The sequence below is a fragment of the Octopus sinensis genome, linkage group LG4 (genome assembly GCF_006345805.1).
Source record: "Octopus sinensis linkage group LG4, ASM634580v1, whole genome shotgun sequence".
Taxonomy (NCBI): Eukaryota; Metazoa; Mollusca; class Cephalopoda; order Octopoda; family Octopodidae; genus Octopus; species Octopus sinensis.
The window spans coordinates 4281662-4297698 of record NC_043000.1 but is presented as its reverse complement, the minus strand read 5'-3'; the positions used below and the strand labels follow the sequence as shown (position 1 = coordinate 4297698).

Genomic DNA, 16037 nt, shown 5'->3' with positions numbered 1-16037 from the left:
AAGAAAGAGAAGAGCGAAAAAAAAACAAAAAAGAAAGAGAAAGAAAGAAAGAGAAAGAAGAAAGAAAGAGAAAGAAAAAAGAAAGAAAGAGAAGGAAAAAAGAAAGAAAGAGGAAAAAGAAGAAAGATAGAAGAAAGACAAGAAAGATAGATAGAAAAAAGAAAGAAAGGAGGTGGGAAAGAAAGAAAGAAACAAACAAACAAACAAGCAAAAAGCAAAGAAAGGAGGTGGGAAAGAAAGAAAGAAAGAAAGAAAGATAGATAGATAGAAAAAAGAAAGAAAGGAGGTGGAAAGAAAAAAGAAGGAGGTAAAGTGTGAGTGAAAATGAGGAAGGAAAGGGGCAAGGAGTAGAGGAGGAGGAGGAGGAGGAGGAGGAGGAAGCGGAGAAGTGATGGACACATTCTAGAACAGTGCTAAGGCCTGGAATGTCAGTTTTAATGGAAGAGATGGATTATATCAGGATTTGGTCCCAATCCATTCCGGAGTTGTGAGATGGAAGATATTATAACAATGTCAGTGTTGGATCGTTATCTCGTGGAACCAGATTAACGAGATAATCTCTGGTTTCCTTTCATTGGAAAGTAGTTTCACTTAAGATGAAGTTTCTTCTGTCAACATCAGCCAGCATCCGCATCATCCGCATCATCCGCATCATCTCCAGTATCATCTGTATCGTGGCCGTAATCCTTCTCTGCATCATCATCATCATCATCAACATCATTGTTATTTTCCTTCTTCTTCTTCTTCTTCTTCTTGTCACTATTGCTGTCATCACTGTCATTGTTGTTGTCATCTTGTTGTTGTCATTGTCAGTGCTGTCATCGTCATCGTTGTATTGGCGGTGGTGGTGGTGGTGGTGCTGCTGCTGCTGAGAATGGTGGTTTTGTTCATAATGTTGATGATGATGATGTGATGATGATGATGACGACGACGACGACGACGATGACGATGATGATGATGAAGAGGAGGAGGAGGAGGAGGAGGAGGCGGATGCGTGGGTGGTGGTGGTGGTGGCAGTGGTGGTGGTGGTGATGGTGGTGGCAGTGATGGTGCTGATGATCATGGCGATGATGAGGAAGAGGGTTATTGCATAGTGATGGCAGTGGTGGTGCTGGTAATATTGTTGTTGGCGATGATGATGGTGATGATGATGATGATGATGATGATGATGATGATGATTGTGGTGGTGACCAATATAGTAACAACAGTGGTAATGGTAGCAGCAGTCATGATGATGCTGCTGCTGATGATAATGATGAGGATGAAGATGAGGATGATGGTGAAAATGATGATAATGATGGTGATGATGATGATAATGATGGTGAAGATGTAGATGATGATAATGGTGGTGATGTGATGACAACAACAATGACAATGATGATAATGATGACGACGATGATGATTGTGGTGGTGGTGGTGGCGGCAGAAGTGGCGGCAATAATGGTAGTGGTGATGGTGGTAGCAGTCATGATGATGATGATGATGATGACAACATTGCAACAGTGAAGATGATGATGATGATGGTGTGGAGGATGATATGAAGAAGATGAGGATGATGATGATTATGTCAATGATGATGATGGGGGGGAGGAGGAGGAAGAGAAGGAGGCAAAATTATCGTGATGGTAATTGTGTTGGTGGTAGTTTTAATAAAATGGAAGCAATCATGAAATAACAATGCTATTTCTTTCTTAATAATTTTCTTTATGTTTACGTGTGTGTGCTTGAATTAGTTATTTACTTCCTGTTGACCCTAACTCAATGTGGAGGTCATATTCTAGAATCTAATAGAATAGAAATATTTTATTAATTCACCTTGGCACATCATTTCGCATTGTTTTGTTTTTTTTCAGCTCTTGTTGTTGTTATTCTTGTAGTTTTTAATGTTAATGTTGTATAAGTTCTTCATCATCATCATCATCATCATAAACAACAACAACAACAACAACAACAGCAACAGCAACAACAACATCCTCGTTGTCAAAACCTTGCCATCAGGCACCATCACTGTTGTCATTGTCATCATTGCTGCCATTGTCATCGTTGTAGTCCTCCTCCTCCTCCTCCTCCTCCTCATCATCATCATCATCATTACCACCACCACCACCACCATCACCACCACCACATCATCATCATAATCCTCATCATCATCAGCAACATCATGATCATCTAAACCTTGCCACCAATGTCATCATCATTTTGTCAGTGTCATCATTGTCATCATCGTTGTCCTCCTCCTCATTATCATCACCAACATTATAGTTGCCACCAGTCATCACCAAGTATTTATCATCCTATCATTTTGCCATCTTACAATTCAATCATTTTAGTATTCTATCAATTTATTATTCTATCAACTTACTATTTTACCAATTTACCTTTCTACCAACCTACTTATTCCTCCATCTCACTATTCTACAATTCTAATATTCTATGTTAACATTCCACCATTTTATTTCACAAGGTGTAGGCATAGGAGTGGTTGTGTGGTAAGTAGCTTGCTTACTAACCACATGGTTCCGGGTTCAGTTCCACTGCATGGCACCTTGGGCAAGTGTCTTCTACTATAGCCTCAGGCCAACCAGAGCCTTGTGAGTGGATTTGGTAGACGGAAACTGAAAGAAGCTCGTCGTATATATGTATATGTATGTGTGTGTGTATACATTTATGTGTTTGTGTTTGTCCCCCCAACATCACTTGATAACCGATACTGGTGTGTTTATGTCCCCGTAACTTAGCGGTTCGGCAAAAGAGTACGATAGAATAAGTCTTACAAAGAATAAGTCCTGGGGTCGATTTGCTCGACTAAAGGCGGTGCTCCAGCATGGCCACAGTCAAATGACTGAAACAAGTAAAAGAGTAAAGTGGTATCAAAAAGTTCCTGGATTAGTTCTGTAGTGCACCAACAGATGGCAGCACACAGTTGCATCCACAGTGAGGGCCAGCAGTGAACTCTGAGTAACATTGCTGTGTTTACTTTGCAAGTTGGGAAATATGTGTTTTTGTGATTATATGTATGCTGTAGTCTGTGATTTTTGTCATGGACAGGAAATTGAGACAAAAAGGCAATGTAAAATTTTGCATTAAAATTGGTTTTGCATTAAACTTCAAGATGAAAAGGCAGCCCAAAGGTCATCGTTTTAACACCATTGTCAAGATCCAGAGCAAATCGCAGAAGATCCTTGGCTCACTTATGAATGACAATTTCCAGGTCAGATTTCAAATGTGGTAGGAATGCTGGGGCTGGTGTAGTGCTGTGTAAGGTGACTATTTCAAAAGAGATGCTATTAAAAGTTAAGTAAATAAGTTCATCATCATCATCATCATCAACATCATCGTTGTTTAACATCCGCTTTCCAAGCTGGCATGGTTGGACGGTTTGACTGAGGACTGGTGAGCCAGAGGCTGCACCAGGCTCAGTCTGATCTGGCAAAGTTTCTACAGCTGAATGCCCTTCCTAACGGCAACCACTTTGAGAGTGTAGTGGGTGCTTTTACGTGCCACAGGCACAAGGGCCAGTCAGGCTGTTCTGGCAACAACCACACTCAAAAGGTGTTTTTACATGCTACCTGCAAGAGAGCCAGTCTGGCGGCACTGGCAATCACCATGCTCAAATGTTGTTTTTCATGTGCCACTGGCACATGTGCTGGTAAGGCGATGCTGGAAACATCATGCTCAAATGGTGCTTTTCATGTGTCACTGGCACAGGAGCCAATGCGTGGCCCTGGCAACGATCTTGCTCGGATATGCGTTTAATGTCCCACTGGCACAAGTGCCAATCAGGTGGTACTGTCATCGGCCACATCAGCGATTTTGATTTGTTTACATTTGCCTCAGTAGGTCCTTGCAAGCAAAGTTCATTGTCCAATGAATGAGGGGTACTCATAAGTGGGCCAGTTACAACCTACGTTCGGATAAGTTATTTTTTATTAAATGTAACTAGTTCTGGAACTTTTTGATACCACTTTGTATTTTACAATTCTTTTTCCCAAGTGTTCTACAATCTTGTTGTCCTACCTTCTTACAATTCTGGCCTTTGATACAGCTACGGTGACTTTTAACACCTCGATTTGTTATCCAATTTATAAAGAATTTATTTTGCCTTATTAGTTTTGTTGGCAGCAAGTTCACAGAATTACCAAAGCACTTGACTTTGTATCTCAAAGCCATTCTTTCAATTATACACCCAGTTATGCTTCCAGCCATATACTCAGATTTTCATCTCCCTCTCCATACACCTAAATATTTCATGGTATACTTGACTGTTGACCCAACTACTCTTTTACTCTTTTACTCTTTTATTGTTTCAGTCATTTGACTGCGGCCATGCTGGAGCACCGCCTTTAGTCGAGCAAATCGACCCCGGGACTTATTCTTTGTAAGCCCAGTACTTATTCTATCGGTCTCTTTTGCCGAACCGCTAAGTGACAGGGACGTAAACACACCAGCATCGGTTGTCAAGCAATGCTAGGGGGACAAACACAGACACACAAACATACACACACATACACACTCACATATATACATATATATAAGACAGGCTTCTTTCAGTTTCCGTCTACCAAATCCACTCACAAGGCATTGGTCGGCCCGGGGCTATAGCAGAAAACACTTGCCCAAGATGCCACGCAGTGGGACTGAACCCGGAACCATGTGGTTGGTTAGCAAGCTACTTACCACACAGCCACTCCTGCGCCTATGAATAGAAAATTTCAATAATTTTAAACAGTTCCTCATCCTCCTCGTCATCTTCCTCCTCCTCCTCGTCGATGTCATCGACGTCGTTGTCGTCATCATCATCACTTAGCCACTTTTTCATGCTTGCATGGGTTAGATGGATTTTGATGAGGCTGACTTTTTCTACAGCCAGATAAGCCACCTATACCTAGATACAACTCACTCAACAAGAACTCACTACTTGAATGGACCATGATACCACAAAACTTGACTTAAAAAGGATTTAGGTAATCCTATCAGGTGGTGCTATTAAGTTAGACATGGCCTGGACCAATCTTTGGTCAAAACAGATCGAAATCTATATATATCCGGTTGACTTTTCCCTATTACCCTATCTGTTTTTCCTTATTGACTTTTATTAATAACTTTTTGGATGTTTTTCCTGAAATTCTTCACACTGATGGGAATGACAATACATAACTTTAATTATAATTATTATTATTATTTTTTTTTTCTTACATATTTGTATTGCCTTTTGAAACGTTCATATGTATTAAATCCAATCTTGATTTTAACATCTTTTCTCTATTTTTATACTTGTTTATGGTGTCTTTATACCTATAACGAATTTTTTCAATATGTATATGTATATATATATGTGTGTATGTAGTGTGTATATATACATATATATGTGTGTGTGTGTGTGTGTATACATACATATATATATATAATATATATATATATATGTATATTATTTAGAGTATTTAAGACATACCACCATGCTGGAAATACCAGCCAAAATTTGACTCTCTAAAACCACATAAATGTTCATACAGCACCAGGAGCTATATGAACATTTTATGTGGTTTTAGAAGCAAATTTTGGCTGCTATTTCCAGCGTGGTGGTATCTCTTAGATACCCTAAATTATAATTTTAATAATAATTATTACCTTTGAAGGTTTTTCTTCCCATGCTGGCCACTTGATTAGATCGATATTTAATTTAATGATCTTATCCTTATTTATATAAATTTATAAATATATTCATAAAATAAGGGTAAAAATCACATTAATGATAATTATCAGGTAGTCAGCATGGAAATAAGCAATTTATATATCAAATTAATAATTATATATATATCATCGTCATCATCATCATCGTCGTTTAACGTCCGTTCTCCATGCTAGCATGGGTTGGACGGTTCGACCGGGGTTATGGGAAGCCAGAAGGCTGCACCAGGCTCCAGTCTAATTTGGCAATGTTTCTACAGCTGGATGCCCTTCCTAACGCCACCACTCCGTGAGTAGTGGGTGCTTTTTACGTGCCCCTGCACAGGTGCCAGGCGGGGCTGGCAACGGCCACGGTCAGATTGGTGTATTTTATGTGCCACCGGCACGGAAGCCAGTCGAGCGGTGCTGGCATCGGCCACGAGTCGGATAGTGCTTTTTACGTACACCAGACCAGGGATCCTGGCTGGTTCAATTCGATTCGATTTCGCTTGCCCCAACAGTTTCACAAGCAAAGGGGGTTGGCAAGGGTGCTGTCGTACGGTCGCATTGGAGTATTTTACGTGCCACGGCCACGAGTCGGATAGTGCTTTTTACGTACCACCAGACCAGGGATCCTGGCTGGTTCAATTCGATTTCGATTTCGCTTGCCCCAACATGTCTTCACAAGCAAAGGGGGTGGCATGGGTGCCTGTCGTACGGTCGCATGGAGTATTTTACGTGCCACGGCCCCGAGTCGGATAGGGCTTTTTACGTACCACCAGGCCGGGATCCTGGCTGGTTCATTCGTTTCGATTTCGATTTCGATTTCGCTGAACATGTCTTCGCAAGCATGGGGGGTTGGGATGGGTGTCGTCGTCGGATGAGGTTCATATCGACTTCGCTTGCCTCATATATATCTATATATATAATATATATAATATATATATTATATATATCTAAATTATAATTTAATGTGAAGGTGCATATATAATAATGTGAAGGTGCATGGCTCAGTGGTTAGAGCATCAAGCTAACGATCGTGAGGTTGTGAGTTCGATTCCCGGACAGGGCTGCGTGCTGTGTTCTTGAGCAAGACACTTTATTTCATGTTGCTCCAGTTCACTGAGCTGTAGAAATGAGTTGCGACATCATTGGTGCCAAGCTGTATCGGCCCCTTTTCCTTTCCCTTGGATAACATCAGTGGTGTGGAGAGGAGAGGCTGGTATGCATGGGCAACTGCTGGCCTTCCACAAACAACCTTGCCCAGACTTGTGTCTGGGAGGGGGGTAACTTTCTAGGTGCAATTCCATGGTCGTTCATCACTAAAGGGAGTCTCTTCCTCCTCCTATTAATTTAATATATATATAAATATATATATATATATATACATATATGTATATATACATATACATACATGCATACATACATACATACATACATACATACATACATACATATATACATACATACATACCTACATACATACATATATACATACAAACATATATATATATACATAAATGTGTATATATGTATGATAGGCTTCTTTTAGTTTCTGTCTACCAAATCCTCTCACAAAGCTTTGGTCAACCCAGGACTCTTGTAGAAGATACTTGCTCAAGATACTACACAGGTAGGCACAGGAGTGGCTGTGTGGTAAGTAGCTTGCTAACCAACCACATGGTTCCGGGTTCAGTCCCACTGCGTGGCATGTGGGCGAGTGTCTTCTGCTATAGCCCTGGGCCAGCCAATGCCTTGTGAGTGGATTTGGTCGACGGAAACTGAAAGAAGCCTGTCGTATATATGTATATATATATAATATATATATATGTGTGTGTGTGTATGTGTGTGTGTGTGTGTTTGTGTGTCTGTGTTTGTTCCCCTAGCATTGCTTGACAACCGATGCTGGTGTGTTTACGTCCCTGTAACTTAGCTGTTCGGCAAAAGAGACCGATAGAATAAGTACTGAGCTTACAAAGAATAAGTCCCGAGGTCGATTTGCTTGACTGAAGGCAGTGCTCCAGCATGGCTGCAGTCAAATGACTGAAACAAGTAAAAGAGTGGGACTGAACCCAGAACTATGTGGTTGAGAAGTAAGTTTCTTATGACACCACCACACAGTCACACCTGCACCTCTCCTCAATATTCTGCTAAGACAAGGGTGGGATACCCATGATGGTATCTATGAGGTTGTATCAAAAGGTTCCAAGACTAGTTATGCTTAATAAAAAATAACTTATTTACCTAATTTTTAACATCAATTCCTTCGAAATAGTCACCTTGTGCAGCAATGCCCTGGTCCTAGCATTCCTGCCACTTTTGGAATCCAGTCAAGAACCTTCTGTAATTTGATCTGGATCTCAAAAAGAGTGTTAAAATGGTAACCTTTGAGCTGTCTTTTCATCTTGAGGAAAAGATGGAAGTCTAAAGGTGCTAAATCTGGCATATAGGGCAGATGCAGAAGTAATACCTGTTTCTTTACTACCCACAAGGGGCTAAACACAGAGAGGACAAACAAGAACAGACAAACGGATTAAGTCGATTATATTGACCCCAGTGCGTAACTGGTACTTATTTATCGACCCCGAAAGGATGAAAGGCAAAGTCGACCTCAGTGGAATTTGAACTCAGAATGTAACAGCAGACGAAATACCTATTTCTTTACTATCCACGAGGGGCTAAACACAGGGAGGACAAACAAGGACAGACAAACGGATTAAGTCGATTATATTGACCCCAGTGCGTAACTGGTACTTATTTAATCGACCCCGAAAGGATGAAAGGCAAAGTCGACCTCGGCGGAATTTGAACTCAGAACATAGAGGTAGACGAAATACCGCTAAGCATTTCACCCGACGTGCTAACGATTCTGCCAGCTCACCACCTTAATACCACGAAGTAATACCACGAGTAATACCACAAGTGAGGAGAGCTTGGCGAAGAATCCAGTTCTTTGTCCATGACCAAATCACAGACTACAGCATACACATGATTACGAAAACACAAATTTCACAATTTGTGAAGTAAACAGTGATGTCACTCGGCACATCGCCTCATGAAGGCCACTGCTAGCTTTCACTGTTTAGATAACTATGTGCTGCCATCTGTTGGGATGCTACAGAACTAGTCTGGGAACTTTTTTTTATATAGCCTCATACGTTTGCTCACGACTATGTAGGGCACCGAAAACAATGAGTTAAAGCAAGGTACATGCCACCAGGTACATGAAAGCAAGGTACATGAACAACAACTATTAGTTTATATATTTTTTTAGACAATCTTTATATTTACTTGACTTTAACAAAAGTTCTCCCAGACATTCTTTATAGAGAAGAAGCCAGGAGAAAGCCATTCAACCGACATGATGTACCAACCCATAACTCTCTACTTTAGACGACCATTAATGTTGTTACATATAAAAAAAGAAAAACTGAGTTTGTGTTATTTCATAACTTCTCAATTAAAATGGTTTTCCTTTTCAGACATGCACACACACACACACACACACCACCACTACCACACCACACCAAGCCACACCACACCACACACGTATGTAAACACAGATACACAGACACATACACACACGTGCATGTACGCACATGCACACATATACAGGCTTGTAAACACACAAACATACACACACACACACACACACACACACACACACACACAAAGGCACCTCTGGCACTGAAACTAATGTTTAATATTGTTTAACTGGTTTTGATGATATCTGAGAATTGTCTGCGAGAATGGAAATTTTAATGGTAAACATTAAGAGTAATAATGATGATGAAGATGTTTCCGATGATGATGATGATGATGATGAGGACAACAATAATGGCAATGCTGACATGAGTGCCTTTGTTTGTGGTGGTGGTGGTGGTGTTGGTTGGTTTGATGAAAATTATGTCGATGACTATGATGATGATGATGACGATAACAATGATGATGTTGATGATGAGTTGATGATGATGATGATGATGGCAAACATGACAATGGTTCCGATGATGATGATGATGATGATGATGAAAGTGATGGTGATGGTGACAGCTGGGTGGTGCCAAGGATGCAGATATTTTTTTTTGAATAATTGTCAAATATAATGAAGTGTAATAGCTGCGTGATTAGAATATTGATCAACTTCTGACCCCATGGTTATTAATAGGGATGCTGTTTGAGCAAATCTATGCCCTTCCTATCTCTTTTATATCATTTGGATTATGTTATCCAAATGTATACTTTTTTAAAGAGAGTATTAAGGGATTTGAGGGAATTTGACAGCTATTCCTAGCAAGTTGCAGAGTCTCCTTTATTGGCTCAGATATTATACCGTTGTTGTTATTGTTCTATATTTAAGAACAATCTCTTAAGAAGACCAAGTGCAGATATGAGCAGCATATGGGAACTGGTATTAAGGAAGGATAGGAAAATATTAGATTTATAAGCCCTAAAATTCACTCCATAATTGCCCACAGGCATATGGCGTAGTGGTTAAGAGCACGGGCTACTAACCCCAAGATTCCAAGTTTGATTCCAAGCGATGGTGATGATGGTGTTGATGGTGATGATGAAGATGATGATGGTGATGATGAAGATGATGATGATGGTGATGATGATGATGGTGATGATGATGATGGTGATGATGATGATGATGATGATGATGGCGATGATGACGACGATGACGACGATGATGACGATGATGACGATGATGACGATGACGATGATGATGATGATGATGACGATGACGACGATGATGATGATGATGACGATGACAATGATGATGACAACAATGATGACGATGACGATAACAACGATGTCGTCTTAGGAATGAGAACCCGGGTTCGAAATTTCCCCAAGACACCTGAAGAAGGCTGGAGGGTATACGAACTGAAACGTTGTGTTAACAACAAACAGCATGGGGACGAATATCTGTCAAATGTAAATAATGTTGTTGTTATTGTTATTTAGTCCCTGGTCGGCCCTGTTCTAGCAAACCAATAACTTAATATGTTCCGGTGATGACCATCCTGTCTTAGTAAGATAAACTGCAACTAGAATCATAATATCTTAAGTTGAGATTCCTGTTTTTTTAAACAGCAATGTATGAGTTGAGGGAGATTTGGCTGCTATTTCAAGCAGATTGACTGATTATTTTCTGTCTTATTGCTTGTGTTCCCTGGTTGTGTGTGTGCCAATATTGCTGGAATGAATCGTTGGTTAGTTTGCTGAAAGCTGTGTATAATAACTAGACAACACCAAGCAAGCATTTAAATGTAATTTATTACACTGTGTGACAGAATTTTTATTTTTTGTTGTTTTGGGTCAGTAAGTGTTATTTCCTATTTGCTTCCATCTAAAAATCAAAGGAAACGGCTACTATCCCCTTCAAACTTTGCTTTTGCAACATTAACATCAATGCTTTGAAACTGACCTACTTTCCATAACACTTCAGACCAATTCAGCTCTAAGTTGCTGAAACAGAAATATTGCCATAACAAATATTCTGCTCAATACCACAGATTTGCTTGTCAGTTGCCTGACCTTAACCGCTTGAGCATGTCCCTTAGTGGCTGACAATATATGCATCCCTGATCATGAGGAGTAGTGAAGGAGAGCCATAGCCATGTGTTTTCACTTGGCTTAACAGGTTAACCTTTCACTGCCTCCATGAGGCCCATTGCTCAAATGGTGCTTTATACATGCCACTGGCATTGGTGCCAGTCAGACAGCATTGGCATCAGCCATGACTATGATTTCACTCAGTCCAGCAGGTCTTCACAAGTACAGCATATCGCCCAATGATTGAAGGGTGCTTTAACCCTTTCATTACCAACCCTGCTGAAACCGGCTCTGGCTCTGTAGTACAAATGTCTTGTTTTCATAAGTTCTGAATTAAAATCTTTCACCAAACCTTAGTCACAATTTATGTTTGTAACACTAGCTTAATGATAACTAAGTTATTTTACTAAATTCTTTGTAATATTTAAAGTAATTGAAAGAAACACAGAGTATCTCAACAGAATATGGTAACAGAAGGGTTAAATGGGCCAGTTATGCAACACTGGCATCAACCAAAAGGACTGGAGTAGATAAGATCTGGGCTACATATGTTTCATAGCAAGAAAAAGCTCAGATGTGGTAAATATCCAAGCAGGATGTGTACTACTGACTACTCTTCAAGTCAAGCATATTTTGATAAATCATTTATCAAGATATCCTTCACCTGAAGAGTAGCCTGCAGTGTACACCTTGCTTGGATATTTATGCGTGTGTGTGTGTGTGTGTAAAAGGCACCCACTACACTCACGGAGTGGTTGGCATTAGGAAGGGCATCAAGCTATAGAAACATTGCCAGATCAGCATGGTGCAGCCTCCTGGCTTCCCAGACCCTGGTCAAACCGTCCAACCCATGCTAGCATGGAAAACGGACGTTAAACAATGATGATGAGGATGATGATGATGATGATGATATATATATAAGATCCAAGGATCAAGGTGTAGGAAGAAAGTTAGCTTCAAGCAATATGTATTAAATACAAAAAACGACTTTCAGAGACAATATGGCTTATTGAGACAGAAGGTTGTGGATTTCTTTCTTATCAAAGTACGATAAACGGAAAAAAGATTCTTTTTATATTTCATGGTAGGCAACCAGAGTTGCTGGGTATGTGAATAAAGGTTCAACAGTTAAGGAATGGAGTAGATAAAATCCGGGCAACATATGTTTCGTAGCCAGTGGAACCTCAGAAGTGGTAAATATCCAAGTGATGTGTATACCGCAGGTTACTCTTCAGGTCAAGGATATCTTGATAAATGATCTATCAAGATCTCTTTGGCCTTATCTACAAAAAGCTCTGACCTCAACCCATTGGATTTTTCAGTTTGGTTCATTTCTAGAGACGTGGGTCTTGGGTATTCCTCATGCTTTGTTTGACAATCTAAATGCAAAACTGTGCCAGAAATGAGCTTCAATTCTACAAGAACAGTTGTGTGCTATGTGTGAAGTATTCTCACCTAGACTTAAGGCCGTGATTCGAAATAAAGGTGGTCGTATTGAATAAATGTGGTAATGTCATAATTGTGTTTCTTTTACCATTGCATTGCAATGCTTGGACCCTGAAATATACCAACATCTTGCTTTGGCAAAATTGAAAAAAGTTGGTTGCCTTATTTTGGAACACCCTGTATATATGTACATACATACATATATATATATACACATACACATATATATATATATAGATAGATAGATAGATAGATATATATATATATATAGATAGATAGATATATAGATATATATATATATATATAGATAGATAGATAGATAGATATATATATATATAGATAGATAGATAGATAGATAGATATATATATATATATGTGTGTAGTTGTAAGAATGAAGTCAAACCAGATAATGTTATTTTCAAGTCATTTAGTATGTACGTTTCAGGTTTGTGTAATATATAAGAAATGCTCCCATTACGTAAACCTTCCTCAGTTAAAGAATTTCAAAAATTTGAAGAAATTGATGGGATATATTCTACATTTATTAAAATGCTTTAACTGAGGAAGATTTATGTAATGGATGCATTTCCTAACAGTTATTACACAAACCTGAAATGTAAATATGAAATGATTTGAAGATATCACTTTTTGTCTTGACTTCATTATTACAACTAATACGACTGAATGTCAATTCAAACTAGCAGGTCTTAATTCCACTTATGTGGATACTTTAACAATTTGCAATGGTTCATCATATTTAACTCGAGTCATAAATTCTGGTACCATGCACCACTTTTTAGCATAACACAATATGACTACTTGTGAGAGAGTGCACAATATGAGAGACTCCCTTCGGTCATGACTATGGCATTTAAATTCATTTAATTCAATCTAATAACAGTAAAATAATACAAAACTGGTAATGATATATATATATATATATCATCATCATCATCATCATCATCGTTTAACGTCCTTTCTCCATGCTAGCATACATAATTTTTCTTATTTCGTTTTTTCCCCACCCCTCCCTTTTTCTTTTTTCCTTCCCCCTTCTTCGTTCCTTTTTCTCTCTCTTCCTTTCTTTCGCTTTTTTCTATATGATACTGGTGCATACAACTTTACATCCCCCTCAAGCTTTGCTCCGTAAATAAGGAACGTTACATTAGCATCCATGATTTTAACTTGCGTGCGAGATAGATTGCGTATACATATGTATGCATGCATCTGTGTGTTTATTTTATATTTATATTTATACGTCTGTATATGTATGGCGTTTGCACGCATCCTTCTGTGTATGTTGATATATATATGTACACTTTAATATGAATATTATTTATTATTTATAATGCATTTTAATTTCCATGTATTAATTATATTTCCTTCATTAACGCCAATATGTATTTTATTCAATGTAAGGTTTTTCCGTGAATTTCATAATTTTTATAATTTTTTTATATATATATATATATACATATATATTTTTGAGCTCATTTTTTGTTTATCGCTCGAAGATTGAGCGTTATTTCTAAAGGGCCAATCAAACAAGTCCATTTTTTAAAGGTGTAGCGTTTGTAAGAGTCTGGATTGAATTGATATATCGGTTCCATTCTAACAAAAACGATGAACGGTAACGAGAAACTCAGAGTAACAGATTTTGTTGAATTTTCTGCTGCTTTAAATAAAGTATGTATATATATATATACATACATATATATATATATATAATAATAATTATTATTATTTGAGGGAATAAAATCCAAACTTACAAGGAAAAAAATTCAATTTAGAAATACTAAATCAAATTTCACACAATATAATATATATATAAAAAATTAGAAAAAACCCACCTTTTATCAATTCAAAATGAACAATTAAATCACACCATCTAGAAAATTACATATAATAGAAATATTAAAATTAAAATAACAATAAAATGTCAATGATTAAGTAAATTGCAAAAAAATAATAAAAAATAATAAAAACGTATATAATTGGTATAAACCAATTATATATGTTTTTATTATTTTTTTGCAATTTACTTAATCATTGACATTTTATTGTTATTTTAATTTTAATATTTCTATTATATGTAATTTTCTAGATGGTGTAATTTAATTGTTCATTTTGAATTGATAAAAGGTGGATTTTTTTTCTAATTCTATATATATATATAATATATATATATATATATATATATATATTATAATAAGGGTGTTGAATGATTACAACACCAGTCTGCTAGAAATAGACCCCAAAATGTCTAAGAACCACTATAGATTTGGGACTATCCAAATTATTTTATAAATCCTCGCTGTCTATTTTCCTTACAACCTTGTGTTGTGTGATTTCTTCCTCATTACATTGTCCTCATTACATCCTTGGCATGGATTTTGACTTCCTTGTGTAACAACAAAATTGGTTACTCACTTCCTTAAATCTAATGTATGTTTGACTGCGTTAAATATACATGTCATCATTATCATTGTTCGACCGTGATCGAGACAATGGAATTTACCATGCTACACCAGACTTCACGGTCCATCATGGCATTACGGAGGTCCTGTTGCTGGATGCCTGTATCCCTGGAGATTACATCAGGGTAGGAGAGTGGGTGTTTGTTTGGTGTTGTTTGGTTGGGAGCTGACTCTTCTCCATCAGGTGATACCCGTCTGTTAAGATTGAGGGCATCACCGTCAATGGATGCCCTTGGAGGTGCAACGTGATCAGAGACAGGACCCGGCAAAGCAGGGGTTGGACCTACATCCGCAGGTATACCATTAGGTCTGGTTCCCTGGGGAAGAGGAACCCTGGTGCAGTTAATTGTAAATTCCATAGTCTTTTCAAATGGCTAATAATGTGTGCGCGTGCCACTACTACACACATTGGAAAGCATTGTACAACCAAGTACTAAAGAAGATCTTTCCTCCTCCATATACATGTATAAAATGGCTTGCACACTTTGCACACCCCCCACACTACACAACTGACTGTTGTATACTTTTGCAAAATGGACATGAGATGGTAACCTGAATTTCTGACACTGTTTGTTGTTCAGTCAGTGTTGAAAGCTTACTTTAGTCTTGAGAATATAGATGGCTTCTCTTGTCGTATCTATATGATAAATGATATAAAAATATACACGTGTGTGTGTGTGTGTGTGTGTGTGTGTATGCAACTTGGATTGCAAATCCACATCTGAAAGCTTTGTATTGGCATCCTATTACTCACTGAAATATCTGCACTTGTAAACTAAACGAGTGGGCACTTTGAAAGAACAAGGAAATTACACTGAAATTTTCTGTATAGTGAAAAGAACAGAACTGAATTACTTGGAAAACATTTCAATGCCAAAAACCCAGAAA

The 16037-nt window shown here is 38.2% G+C and overlaps 1 long non-coding RNA gene across 1 annotated transcript; it reads right to left on the bottom strand.

Moving 5' to 3' along the window:
• Positions 1-5059: 5059 nt before the first annotated feature.
• Positions 5060-5315, bottom strand: LOC118763195. Its single transcript, XR_004998947.1, has 2 exons — positions 5197-5315; positions 5060-5157 (listed from the first exon to the last, which is right to left on the bottom strand). It is a non-coding gene; the product is annotated as an uncharacterized LOC118763195 (long non-coding RNA).
• Between the last annotated feature and the right edge of the window lie 10722 nt (positions 5316-16037).